This window comes from Anabrus simplex, chromosome 2, assembly GCF_040414725.1.
Source record: "Anabrus simplex isolate iqAnaSimp1 chromosome 2, ASM4041472v1, whole genome shotgun sequence".
Classification (NCBI taxonomy): domain Eukaryota; kingdom Metazoa; phylum Arthropoda; class Insecta; order Orthoptera; family Tettigoniidae; genus Anabrus; species Anabrus simplex.
The window spans coordinates 772,170,768-772,185,176 of NC_090266.1; the positions used below are offsets into that span (position 1 = coordinate 772,170,768).

General features: G+C 38.7%; 1 protein-coding gene across 3 annotated transcripts in view; it reads right to left on the reverse strand.

The window, feature by feature from the left end:
* Positions 1 to 919: 919 nt before the first annotated feature.
* Positions 920 to 14,409, reverse strand: part of LOC136864446 (glycylpeptide N-tetradecanoyltransferase 2) — a 298,318-nt gene continuing 284,828 nt past the window's right edge. For all 3 annotated transcript variants that reach the window (XR_010859313.2, XM_067141451.2, XM_067141450.2), the window contains one exon: positions 920 to 5,961. The gene's annotated coding sequence lies outside the window, so the exon portion shown is untranslated. The remainder of the gene's footprint in view (positions 5,962 to 14,409) is intronic.

The window sequence follows — 14,409 nt, forward strand, 5'->3', positions numbered from 1 at the left end:
ACAACCAGTCTTACTGCTCCATGATAACGCTCGTCCACATACAGCGCAACTAACCAAAGGTGTGATCGCTGAACTTGGCTGGGAACCTCTTCCTCATCCTCCGCATCACCCTGACCTTGCCCCCTCAGATTTCCATCTTTTCCGCTCTCTTTCTAACCACATTCAGGGGCAAGTGTTTCCTGATGAAGCTTCTCTTGACCAATGGCTAACAGATTTCTTCCAGTCAAAACCAAAACAGTTCTACAGGCGAGGCATTCAACTGCTACCTGAATGTTGAGAGAAGGTCGTAGAGAGTGGAGGTGAATACATCACTGAGTGAATGTGATTGTGAGTTGCAGTGCATGACAGTGACAGTAAAATAAAATAAAATATACAAACTTATGCATCAAGCCAATACAGTACATATGTAATATTTTGCAAGCCGTCCCTCACATGAAGTAGAACTACCAGTCATCCATATATGGATTGTAAGCGAATGATTTTGTACTCCACCTGAAATTAACCAAGAACAAATAAAAATAATTTAAAACTTTTGATTTTAAATACCGGTAATTTATTGCTTGGACTTAGTCGCTTTAAAAACAGGTCGTAAGTTAAAGCTACAGGTGTTCTTTCCCATACTACCATTTGGCACTGCCATGTGTTGAAGTATTATTGCACAGGATCCAGGCGAGGGAAGGGTAGGTTGGGATGCCACAGGGAGAAATGAAGGATGCCCAAAGAACAAGTTGTTCGGAGGAAACAACATTACGACAGAACAGGTTTCTTTTACAGTAATGAGCTATGCTATCATTTTCGAGGCAAACAACAATCACAGAATGCACACACATTCTGCATAATTATACACATAATTTCCTTCTTCAAGGATACCCGTAACAGATTAGAGGATGTGTATCTTGCAGTAAGGAATTTCTAAAAAATCAAGAATTTTACAGCTTTATTACCAGAATGGAATAAGTCAATTTTAATACCACTGTCTGATCATTCATCCAGTCACATAGCAACTAAAGACCAGGGTTGCTGAAACGTTTTATTTGAACAATATTAAACAGACTATGACAAATAACGTTTGACAAAAAACATCTGCAAGGCATTTATACTGACATGGAAGAAAGAAATACTATACTTCTGTATCATAAACCTGTTATAAAGTATATATCAAATTATAAACATAATTAGGGATAGATTCACCTGGAAGGAAATACGTAAACACTTTCAGTCAGTTGACCAACAAAGCAATGAGCTGTTCTAGTCATTCCATGGAAATAATAGAACCTCACATAATAAACTTCTGAAATTAAAGCTACAAATATTTCTTTACTTTAGGGATGACACACAGCTGTATGGAATACAAAAAAAGTGATTCTGCAGGGATACCTTTCAACAGCATTTTCACCACTTACAACTATATGCCAGCAGCCAAGGTTATAATATTTCATTTGTATTATGCTTCAGCAAGGTAACCTAGTGTAGAAGAAGTTGTAACTGTAGTAGTAATATTAGAAGTAGTAAATGTAGTTGTGTTGTGGTGATTATCAGTCCTGACAGTTCACCTACATCCTCTCCAGCACAATTTCAAACCTAGAGTCATTAGATATTTACAGAGTAATACATTCTAACTAGCAGCCAGCCGTTATCCATTTTTCTACTCAATTGCTTAGTTTGTAATCTAAATAGCCTCACGAAACAGGATGACATAATTAGGGTTGCTTTATCAAGATCCAAGGTATAATACTTCCTTCTCATTACAACTAAATTTAGGAGTTCACAATATTTTATAAATTTACCATAACAAGGCTTACAAAGAAACAGCTGCACTGCATTTATTAAAATCTTGTGGCTGTATATTAACCGGGACAGCAAAGGCTATTAAATAATCTCTCAAAATCAAGTTATATGAGGTGATGATAAGTTCAGCCTGATTAATGTGGCACAGCAAAGGCCATTCAGCCTGATTAAATCTGGTGTAGATGGGGTTAAACCATTCTTTTTTTTTTTTTTTAATATCATCGATCCTTCTTTATCTTCAAAAGTACAGAAGATTCTGTTCCTTCTGACTGAGAATATTTGGAGGCAAATGATCACCACCTCTAATAATGAAATTGGCTGAGCAAATCACAGCAAAATATTTACAACCCAGAGAAAGGTCACAGCCAGGACTGGACTAGGACTGGAAAATTTGAAATAAGATGTGAAACATGATACCATTATGACATTTGTAAGTGCAAGGAAATTCTGGGTGAAAACTACACTCAAGACAGCAATCAAAAATTTCTGTAGCTGGAATTGAACAACTCCAGTCTGATTTTTTTAGCCTCCCATATGTGTGATTTTGTAATGTTTGGCATATAACAGAAAATATGTTTTATGCTTAACAGGGCAGGATTATATCATTCTTCTCAATTTCCTGAACATGACTACTAAATTTGGGAGATCAAATGGTGGTAAATTTGGTCCTTGACTTTCACAACTCCAGATTTTTCAGTAGCTTCCTATTTTCATCCTTTTCTTTAGTGTCATAGGCAACAACAAAACAAGTACTTGGTGCCCATGATACAAAGCAGCTTCAGCTATAATATCAATGTCAAAGAGAGAGAATATGTATATATGAACTAAAAAAAAAAAAAAAAAAAAAAAAAAAAAAAAAACCTGTGGTTTAACAGCCCGTTAGGATCTTGTCTTGGAAATACTGGAGAACCATGTGGTCAGTGTGATGACATCCTCGCCCATACTGCTTGGCTTTCTTGACTGGGTCCATTGCCTAAGTATCAGACAGTTCCTCCCTTGTCTCACGAGGGTGAGTGGACCCTGTTCCAGCACTCAGGCCCGAATTGAAATCCCTAGACAGGTCAGCATTTAATATGGGGTAAGAAGTAGATACACTACTTATACACCATGGGGCTGGATATATATATGGCTACTTTCTTAGCTAATTCTAAGAATTTCTGGAGTTGCTGGAGCCACCCAGGCTCGTTTTGATTTTGGTTGGGGGTTTAAGGCTGGATGCCCTTCCTGACATCGCATGATTTTCCAGTTGAAAATTCCAACCAGAGATCGAGCAGGATATGAACCTCAGCAGCTACGCTAATTACACCCCTGAACCCTGCAGATTATATTGTATATGACTGCAATCAGTCTTCTTCATTATTCATGTTAATATGTTTTAAAAACTAGAGAGAACGAATCATATTCAAAACCAAGGCATAATGAATGAATGAATGAATGAATGAATGAATGAATGAATGAATGAATGAATGAATCAATCAATCGTCAATGATCCGCATTTAAGGTTGTCACCTAGGTGGGAGATTCCCCATTAGTTGTTTACCTAGAATTTTCTTAAATGATTTTAGAGACGTTGCAAATCTACTGAATGTCTCTCTTGGAAAATTATTATAACCACTAATTCCTCCCAATTTGTCCACCTGAATTCCAACTTTATCTTCATAATGTGATCTCTCCTATTTTTAAAAACACCACTCAAACTTATTCACCTACTAATGCCATTCCACGCTATCTCTCCACTCACAGCTCGGAACATACCACTTAGTTGAGCAGCATTTTGGTAAAGGTTCTCTTTTGTAGGAAATTACTACCCAGAACAAATCGAGCTGCTTTTCTCTGGATTTTTTTTCCAGTTCTTGAATCAACCAATCCTGGTCAGGGTCCCATACTTTGGAACCATACCATAATTGGGGGTTTTACGAGTGACTTACATGCCTCCTTTTTCAACCCTTGCTACCACCCCTAAATACCCACATAACCAAATTGAATCTGGAAAAATCATTTACAACCTCATTATTATGTTTACCCCCAATGAAGATCTTTCTTTATGTTAACACCTAGCCACTTACAGTGCTTCCTATGATGTACATTCACACTCCCCCCCCCCCCCAATCAACAAAAAGGACTTTTCCCCTTGGTGAAACTTCCAACCTGACTCTTCACCCCGTTTACCACTGTTTGCTCTTGATCTTGCTTTTTTTTTTTTTTTTGCTAGTTGTTTTATGTCGCATCGACACAGATAGGTCTTACGGCGACGATGGGACAGGAAAGGACTAGGAGTGGGAAGGAAGTGGCCGTGGCCTTAATTAAGGTACAATCCCAGCATTTGCCTGGTGTGAAAATGGGAAACCACGGAAAACTATTTTCAAGGTTGCCGACAGTGGGGTTCGAACCTACTATCTCCCGAATACTCTTGATCTTGCAATATTGTCAAGGACTTTCCACAGTCTCTTACAATCCTGTAACATATTAATACCATATCATCATCTGCATAAAGTCTTATCTGTGATTCCAGTTTTTTCCTCATATATAAGAAAACATAAATGTCCAAATAATACTGCCTTGCAACCCTCCCTCCCCCCGGTCAGATAATGCTTCAACCACTCTTAGTTCTCCGAGTTCTATCTTCTAGATATTTAGCCACCCATTCAATCCTTTTGTGCAGTCCAATAGCCCTCATTTTCGCCAGCAGGCTCCTATGATCTACCCCATCACAGGTCGTGGATGGGTCATTAATGATACGGTCCATTGGCCTCTGCAATCCAAAATGTCTGCTATATCCTGCTAGAATCCTGCAAGTTCAACCTCATCAGAACAAACCTTTCCAGGTATTACGAATCCTACAATACAGTACAAAATTAGGGATCATCATTTCCATGAGCACAAGTTTGTGTTTTCCGAATATAATTTTCAACTTGCCTTTCAGAAAAAAGAGAATGATTTTTAAATACAGCAATTCTTTAAAATTCACCAAGGAAGAAAAAAAAGGAAATTTTTAGAACAGAAACGTTTTCTTACTTAGGTTCCATTGAAATATAATCCACTAATTTTATCACACATTAATACAGGATCATATCTGTGATTTTCCTTGTGAAAAAAAAAAAAAAAAAAAAAAGTGCAAGAATGGATGATGTAGAATATGCATGTTCTGTAAGACTTGTGGGATATTATGCCATGAAATGAGACTGAAACAATCACATTTCAGGTGAATATTAGCAGCAGCTCGTAAGTAGAGCCCTGCGCGGATATATAAAATAATATCCGCATTCGCTCCGCATGTCCTTCATCTGCACCGGCATCTGCATCCGCGAACGGTTATCCGCATCCGCAAAATGTTTATCCGCAGATATTTTAAATACGTATTTAATTACAGTATATTACACCCAAAGTATAGACTTGGAACCTGGCACCAGAACCCCTACAGTAACAGGTTTATGAGGAATTTTCTCTTGTGACGACAATCGATGTATTGATCTTTGTTTCTTCCTTCTATTAATTGCAGGCAGGAGCCAGTTAGGCTTACATCAGATTTACGGCTTTATGGTCTAAAGGCTCTTTATATATCTCTATTCTCCCATACCAATGTCATGGGTTGCCTAACCACAAGCAAAAGCAAGAGTATGCCTGAGTGGAAATATATACACGTCATTATTTAGAAATTATCAGCAAAATTATTCGCACTGCCATACACTTTGTATCCGCCAAGACACTAACTTCATGGATATCCGTGCAGGGCTCTACTCATAAGTAATTAACACACAGGATACCTTAAGCTTCATACGTTGCATGGTACAACTCAACAATATATTTAATCCCTTAAATAGCACAATATTGTATATTTGTAGGGCTACTTTTTTGTTCATGATTTCATTAGACTGTGGAATTATTCTACAAGATAGCCTGCAGTACATAAATATACCATTTTAGAATAAAGTAAGAACAATAAATAACATTTCCCACAATGTGATAACACAATGCAAGTCCTCCAGTGCTACGATTGTTGTTAAATGCTGGCTGGCTAAAACTGGTTCGCAACTCTAGCCATATCCAGTGACTCTACTCAACCCAATATGGTGCTTCCAAAAGAAAATGCATGGCACAACATTCATGATGGTATTTGCAAACTGGATGCCACCAACCTCGGTGAGGAGATGGGAACTGGTAACAACTTCTTTCCTAGAACAAAAAACAAAAACAAAACAATACTGATGATGATGATAATAATAATAATAATAATAATAATAATAATAATAATAATAATAATAATAATTAGGAATGGAGATAGGGAACATACAATATATACTGTATGAAAAATTTAAAAAATGTAAATTAGACCTACAGCTGCTTCTGGAATACAAATAACATTTTTTTCTGAAACAATGTAACTGCATTATACAGTAAAACAAATGCTCTGAAGGTCTCAATTCCAGAGGAAAACTTCTACAACAACACATTTTGACTTAGTGTTGTATATGACAAGCTTGATCTTATGATATATTACGCAGTGTTGACATTTCCCTTGTAAGACAAAATGACAAGAGTGTAGGTGAGGGTCAGGAACATTTTTGCAGTGAGAAGGCTAGGTGGTGGTGGTACATATATCGTCTTGCCTCTCTCAGATTGCTGTTGCTAGAACTTGTGCAATGTGACACAATGCAGCCATTCCTGTCGTCTACTGGTGAGTAATGTTCACCATACACTGTTAATCTATAGCCTCCTTTTGTTTCTTGTAGTAACATAAATAGTTAATGCCACAGTTGTTCGTATCACTCATATTTACCAACTGGAAAAAAGTACCAATACCTCTGATAATGTTTTTTTAAATAGAAGACAACCTGAAACAGCTATCCATTTGAGTAAGAACAGATGCTCCACACCTTTTACATCTCTGTATAACGACTTTGAAAATCATTATACTTAAACATTCTGGTATTCACGAAAGCAGACTACACCATTCCCACGGCTTCATTTAAATCTGGCATTACTACCTCCAACAACTACACAATTAAAAAAAATTAGGGGGACATGTTTTTGAACGTACGCCATGCTGCAAAAAACAATACCTCACATGCAGGTATATTACCAACTAAACCTTTATTCTTTACCATTGAAGTATACAGAACATTGATGTATTCGTGTTCATTTTCAGAACACAAACGGAAATGTCCAAACAGGGGCAAAAACAAAGTGATAATCATCCTCCAGGGTGGATTTTTATCACAGGTGGAGAACTTCAGTATGGTGTATGTCCTCCATGAGCATTTATCGCAGCTTGGCACTTTCGTGGTATGCTCCGTATAAATCGATGAAGGTCACGCTGCGGCATCAGGTCCCATTCCTCAATGAGAGCCTCTTCGAGATCTTAGAGTCTGTGGTAGAACAGGACGCCCACGAACACTTCTGTCAAGCCTATCCCACACATGCACGATGGGATTACGGTCGGGACTCACTGCTGGCCATTCCATCTCTTGAATGTCCAGTTCTCGCAAGACAGCTCTGGTGATGTGCGCTACCTGAGCCCTAGCATTGTCGTGCCCGAGTACAAATTCAGGGACAACACCATATGCAGCAATCAACACATGCTGTAGCAGTAACTGCTTGATGTACCACGCAGCAGTAAGATTACCATGGACGATGACAAGATCTGCGCAGCCATCAGTACTGATGCCACCCCACACCATCACAGAACCATGTCCGAATCGGTTGCCTTCCTGGACAACACTTGGCACGTACTGCTCACCACAGCATCTCCATACATGTTGACGTCCATCACGCTGTGTCAGGGGAAATCTGGACTTGTCTGTGAACAACCCAGGCCCCTAATGGCGAAGTTGCTAGTTGACGTGGGTACGGACAAACAGAAGGCGAACTGAGCGATGTTACTGCGTTAAACGGGGCACTCTAACAGGACGTCTGGGTCGTAAGGACACTTCTCTTAACCTGTTCCTTATTGTCTGGTCATACACCGTGACTCCAGTGACCCTCCTGAGGTCTTGTTGCAGTTCTCTGGCAGTTGCTGAACGACGCCGCAGTGCACAAATGGTCAGATATCGGTCATCCTGTGGAGTTGTCATGCATCCACGACCTTGTCCAACACTCCTTGTGAACTGGCCTGTCTCATTGTAGCGATTCCACAAGCGTTGAATAACTGATGGAGAGACATTGAGATCCACAGCAACACGACGAAAAAGTCCACCCTTCCTGAATCAGAGTGACAGCCCTTGCGACTTGAACCTCGTTAAGATGTCTCATGGGATGTGCTGGTTTATGTACGTGCTGAAATGACCGCACCAGTCTGTGTACCTCACGACGACACACGGACGCACTACTATTCACTTTGTTTTGAGGGGTCACCTGACAGTTTAATGCATGGCTACTCCTACAGATGGAGTATAACTTCGATTTGACATACCCTGAGTAGCTAAGGTGTCAAGGTATACTGTATGATCATTGGAACCCCATCTACCAAATTAATGTTCACATACCAGACGTTACAAGAGATGTTCCCCGTATTTTTTTGAACTGTGTAGTAATCAAGCTGTGTGTATATTAAGATGATCCCTAATGACCATTTTTAATGTTTTGAAATATAGAGTTGTGTATCGATCACTGCCACTGACAAGCACTCTAATGGCATCATACTACATTTTTTGAAGTTTTGTAGTGCATCTAGAATAGTAAAAGAACAGTTTATAACACTTTTCTCTTATGATATCTGATTGCAACAACTGAAAGATTCCTTTCCACAGCAGCTGGAAGAAGAAACAATCGCAAAAACATGATACCCCATTCTTTTCATCATTTTGTCACATATTTATTTCGTTTCCAATTGGAGCTTCTGTTATCTATTTCTAGTGGCCAGATGCAACTTCTGGAAATAATTTAACTTCAGAACAAAAACTTAGTAATCGATATTCCTAGTTTTTGGTTATCAAGCTTTTTCAGTGGTATGTTTGGTTTTGTCATCTGTTGTTTTCAAGATTAGGACTCCATTTTGAATTTGTTTACAGCTGTCTAATCTCTTCATCAAGTCTATTTTAGTTGAGAAGGACCAGCACTAGAATCATTGCTCGACCACATATTTTGTAGTCAAAAATAAATAAATAAATAAATAAATAAATAAATAAATAAATAAATAAATAAATAAATAAATAAATAAATAAATAAGAACATGCCTATGAATACTGCACCCACTAATCTATCCAAATGCCATCACAGAATTGACAAAACACTATTAATTAATCAGCAGCATACAAGGCTTGATTTGAACTGGCTCCTTGGTTGAATTAGCATAGCCTGGGGTTCAAGGGGCCTCAGATTCGATTCCTGGCCTGGCCAGGGATTTTAGCAACGTCTGGTTAATACCTCGTGGTTGGGGGATGGATGTGTCCGTCTTCATTCATTTACATGCATCACATGAAACAACCAACCACCACAGAACTACGCAATAGTGAATACATCTCTCCATATAGGGTTGGTGTTAGGACAGGCATTTGATTGTAAAACTAGAATGACCCCAAGTAATTGAGGAAAGGTCAGGAACTAGAAGAATATACAATCCTTGATTAGCATGTTGCAGTCTGACTTCTACACTGCAGCTGGTTTGCGATCAGGTTCAGAAAATAAAGAAGGCAATAGCATAAATCATTGGACAACTCTCACATTGTCTCCTGTTACTGAGAATTTTTTAAGTTGGGCTCCATAGCTAATTAGCTAGTATGCTGGCCTTTGGTCCGAGGGGCATCGGGTTTGATTTCTGGTCGGGTTGGTGGTTTCGACTTCCACTGGTTAATTCCCCTAGCTCGGGGGCTGGGTATTTGTTCTATCATCATCATTAAAATTCATCTTAGGTAGGGCCCCATCCTCAGAGACGTGCAGGTTGCCTATTGGGCATCAACTCGAAAGATATGCACCAGCCCTCTCCTCTCTGAATGTTATCATCATCATCATCATCATCATCATCATCATCATCATCATCATCATCATCATCAATTTTAAAAGTTGATGAATCAACCACTAATCAATTATGTTTTACTAAGCGCTATAAATAGCAATGGTTAGAAATTGAGATGGTAGTTTGGAATATTTCCAACATTTTTCTGTAGAAACCCAGAACTTTAAAAATTAAAATAGTACTTCAAAATACAATTCGCTATTAAATCACATTTATTTTGTAATAATGCATTTTGAGCCAATGTTTGCTTTTTGTCAGACTTTCAATTTCACTCCACCTGACCACTATAGAAAACCAGTTTTTTGGAAGTAGTAACACCGAGGAAAGGCTTTGTTCATAGTGCATCAAGCAAGTTGATCATGAATATCATGTTCGCAGAAAACAGCCGCTAATGATATTTGAGTGCAAATATTCCCTATAAATCGGATATCCTGAGAATCCCTCGGCTCGAGGTGCACATTTTTGCAATTTGGGGTGACGTCATCTTCAGGCCCACAATCCATCCGAGACTGTCATTTAATTCCTGATCTAGCAAGTCTGATTCCAAGAAAGAATGACATTTGGTGATAGCTCATAAACTACATACATGCCTTAAACACATCTAGTCTTAATTTAAATGAAGAGAGGGCCAGGAGCCCTAAATTCATCACGATAAATTTGCTTCAGTAAGAGCCTCAGTGGCTCAGGCAGCAGCGCACTGGCCTCTCACCACTGGGTTCCATGATTCAAATCCTGGTCACTCCATGCGAGATTTGTGCTGGACAAAGCGGAGGCGGGACAAGTTTTTCTCTGGGTACTCCGGTTTTCCCTGTCATATTTCATTCCAGCAACACACGCCAATATCATTTCATTTCATCTGTCATTCATTAATTACTGCCCCAGAGGAGTGTGACAGGCTTCGGCAGCCAGCACAATTCCTATCCTCGCCGCTAGATGGGGGCTTCATTCATTCCATTCCTGACCCGGTCGAATGACTGGAAACAGGCTGTGGATTTTCAATACCATTTACAAGACTCACCTAGACATAAATCATCATCTTCTCAGTCTCAACAAGAATTAAAATTGCAGGCTATTCCTGAGGATCCTGTTATTCTACGAGAACAAAAATCAGTCTTGATTACAAGCTGAACAAGATAGGATTATGACCCTGAGAAAATCACAAGTTAATGATCAAGCAAAACAGAGAGGGAAAGTCATGCCCTTGGATAGAATCAGATACGAAATGGAGCATGCTGGGTGATTAGCTTGAGCTCAGAATAAGATAATTTTAATCACAATCCACCGTTTGATAACGAGGAAGGTGTTGGACTAATGACTTGAATTGTGCACTTTCTGTGAAGCCTTAAAGTGAAAGAGTGCACAAGGAGGACTAGTTATTCATCAGGAAGAGCCTGGTTGGATTTCAGACAACCACCTCCAGAACCCTCAAAATCATTGCCAAGTGTAAAGATTCTATCCACAATCTAGACAGGTTCTCAATGTGATTCAGGGCTATAATTATGCCTTTTAGTTTAGGTCACTTGGCATAAACAAGATAGTACAATGAAACTTCATGCCTACTTACCAAGTCCAGAGGAAGGTATACTACTGTATAGAATTTTTGTTACTTGCAATGACAGCACTACAATCTTCTTCCAAATGTATTTAGCACCAAGCGAGTTGGCTGTGCGGTTAGGAGCGCGCAGCTGTGAGCTTGCATCTGGGAGATAGTGGGTCTGAATCCCACAGTCGGCAGCCCTGAAGATGGTTTTCCGTGGTTTCCCAGTTTCACACCAGGCAAATGCTGGGGCTGTACCTTAATTAAGGCCACGGCCGCTTCCTTCCCTTTCCTATCCCATCGTCGCAGTAAGACCTATCTGTTTTACTTATAGTTATGCATTTCATTGGGTTCCATATTGAAGTGGGATTACAGTAAATTAAAATTCTTTCAAGGTCCACCTATTCAATACAATGACATTTGACATGTGATTGAGTCACAATAAAATGTCATTGTACTGAATAGGTGGACCCTGAAAGAATTTTAATTTCCTGTAGACCTATCTGTGTCGGTGCGACATAAAGCAAAATAGCAAAAAATATATTTCGCTGTAGATTATTTACCAGAAGCTCAAACAATCACCCATCAACCAAACTAGAATTCCACAATAGAAGACGAACTGCACAGAATATTTCATGATGAAAACCCCTCTACATATGGGAATTTAACCCGTTCAGTGGCAAGATCCTATCTTGCATGTATTCTCATGTTTAGACCCGTATTGAAACTTGATATAAATTGCATACATTTTTATTTTTGTTTTCCACCTATTCAATACATAATTATAATACATTATAACACACAATTATGAACTGAATAGGTGGAAAACAAAAATAAAAATTGTATGCAAGATCCTATCTGTTGGTTCACTTATTCCTGTAAAAAATGTCCAGTTGAATCTGATCTGGTGGTGGTGGTTATTGTTTTAAGAGGAAGGATAACTACGCAACCATCCTCTATCAACACATTCACTGCCAGGCACTCTGAGGTGATTTAAATGTCCTGTGCCAGACATTTCTAAAGGAGGTGAACTGGTTTGACAGTTACAAATAAAAGTGCATATAAAGAAAAGTAGAATACATAACAGCATGAAAATTTCATGTTACCTTTAGTAATGTTTAAAATGAGCTGAGAGTGATTTCTAGGCATAACTGCATGAATATGGGAGTAGTAAACATGTTTGCTGTCCAATACATTTCTAACATAGGCTTTTTTATGATACTAGTCATCATCCAGAGTCCTAAAAAAATTCTCATCTCATCCAGAGTAACAGGCCGCCAGTTATCATACATGCAATATTTAGTAAATGGTCTTGCTACTGTGCTAAAAAATCGTTTTGCATACTGGTTAGTTTCTGTTATGAGAAATGACATGTGCTGATATGGAAAACAACATGAAGTATGCCATGCAAGATTCATCACTAGGTAGTTTACTCATACCTACATTCTTCGAATAATTGGGCGTGTGTCCAGGTTAATCGGTGTCTGACCAATCATCTGAATCAATACCAGATATATCAGGTTCAGCATTCGCAACTTCATCAGATGAATCACAATCACTTTCCTCCACACAAGGCACTAAATCATTTTCCGACTCACAATCAGCATACACTTCTTCTAACATATTCCATATCGCTTTTCTGCAAGTAATCTGCAGTTTTGTATGATTTACAGGCCATTTTACAAGAGCGCAAAGACACTGAGAACAAACACACGGTTACTCAACTATTGAAGATAACACGTGTTCGGATGTCAACAGGAAGTTACTAAGGAATGTGGTTTGCATGTTTATCGATCATACAATGATCCTTCATTTTGAATCTGTGAAAGTTTGACTGCATTTGGGTCATCTGTGGGGGCTACAATCAACTATTTGAACATATACACTTAAATGTCGATCGATGTGTTTGGCACTGCCAACATGCTAGTTTTAAAATGTCGATCGGCGTACTTGTCGCCGAGTGAGTTAATGCTAACCAGAAGGAAAATGGAAGAGGTTCAACACTTCAAAACAAGAAGTTATTTGCAAAAGAAAGGGAGGGCCCATGAAGGGCATGAAAATGAAAGATTCTCTATACCTAAAAAACCTAATACCATCATGGTCAGAAAAGAACAAGGGTTGGCCAAGAGGTGTCGGATAAGAAAGATAAAAGCAAGGAGCTGGTCGCAAGTAAGTGGAAGCAATGCCAGACTCACCTAGGGAATCATGGTCCCCAAACCAAGCTCCCAAGCTGAGAATCCCAGGTCGTTCTTGTAGTGTTCTCATATGACAGGCTGTGGATACCGTGGATGTTATTCTACCCCACCCCCTACCACACCTGACAGGGGAATGGATCTGATCTACTGGATGCCAAAGTTATATAACGATACATTTGTGATATCCGCCTCTGACCGGCCTCTAGCAGTTAGATCCATAGATTAGTCTTTGGAGTGCCTGTTCTAGCCTCAGATGTCTCTAGAGCTTATGAGAAGAAACAATATAACATTGAAATGCACTATAAGCGGGTTAATAAATAATATGAAGCAAAAGAAGAGCGCATTTGTTACGGGAGATGACAATTATTTATGAATTGATTTAAGAGATTATGAATGTGATGATAAAGAAATTAAGGTGCATGACTTGTTGGAAAGAGATCTGGGTACAGAATTAGTCTGTGAATTTGTAATGAGTGACTTGGTAAAAACAATTCAGGCTTTCTTCAATGCAGAGGATTTAACTTCGCCATCATTTAAAAGAAAATCTGAATAATAACAAGGATCATAATACTGAGAGTGATAATGTGAATCGTGGTGCAAATGACAGTCCAAATGAGGTTCTGAATAATTTGAGTAGTGGGTCAGATTCAACCAGTCCCTGAGCAATCAAATTTTATTTCCTACAAAACTAACAGATGCAGTTTTTTTCCCTTTATAATGAAGAGAAGATAATGTGTGTGTTGTGAGCGTACAAATTGTATTGAGATTTCAGAAGTTCTGGTGAACATACATGCAGAACTTGGAATTTACGCATTTTATTTTGTATAAACCTTATGAAAATGAACATTTAATGAATTTTTAAGCTTAGAATTGTTATATCAACTGTAGGATGTGTACCAATATAGTGGTTAGAATCCAATCAAATTTCAGTATTCTGA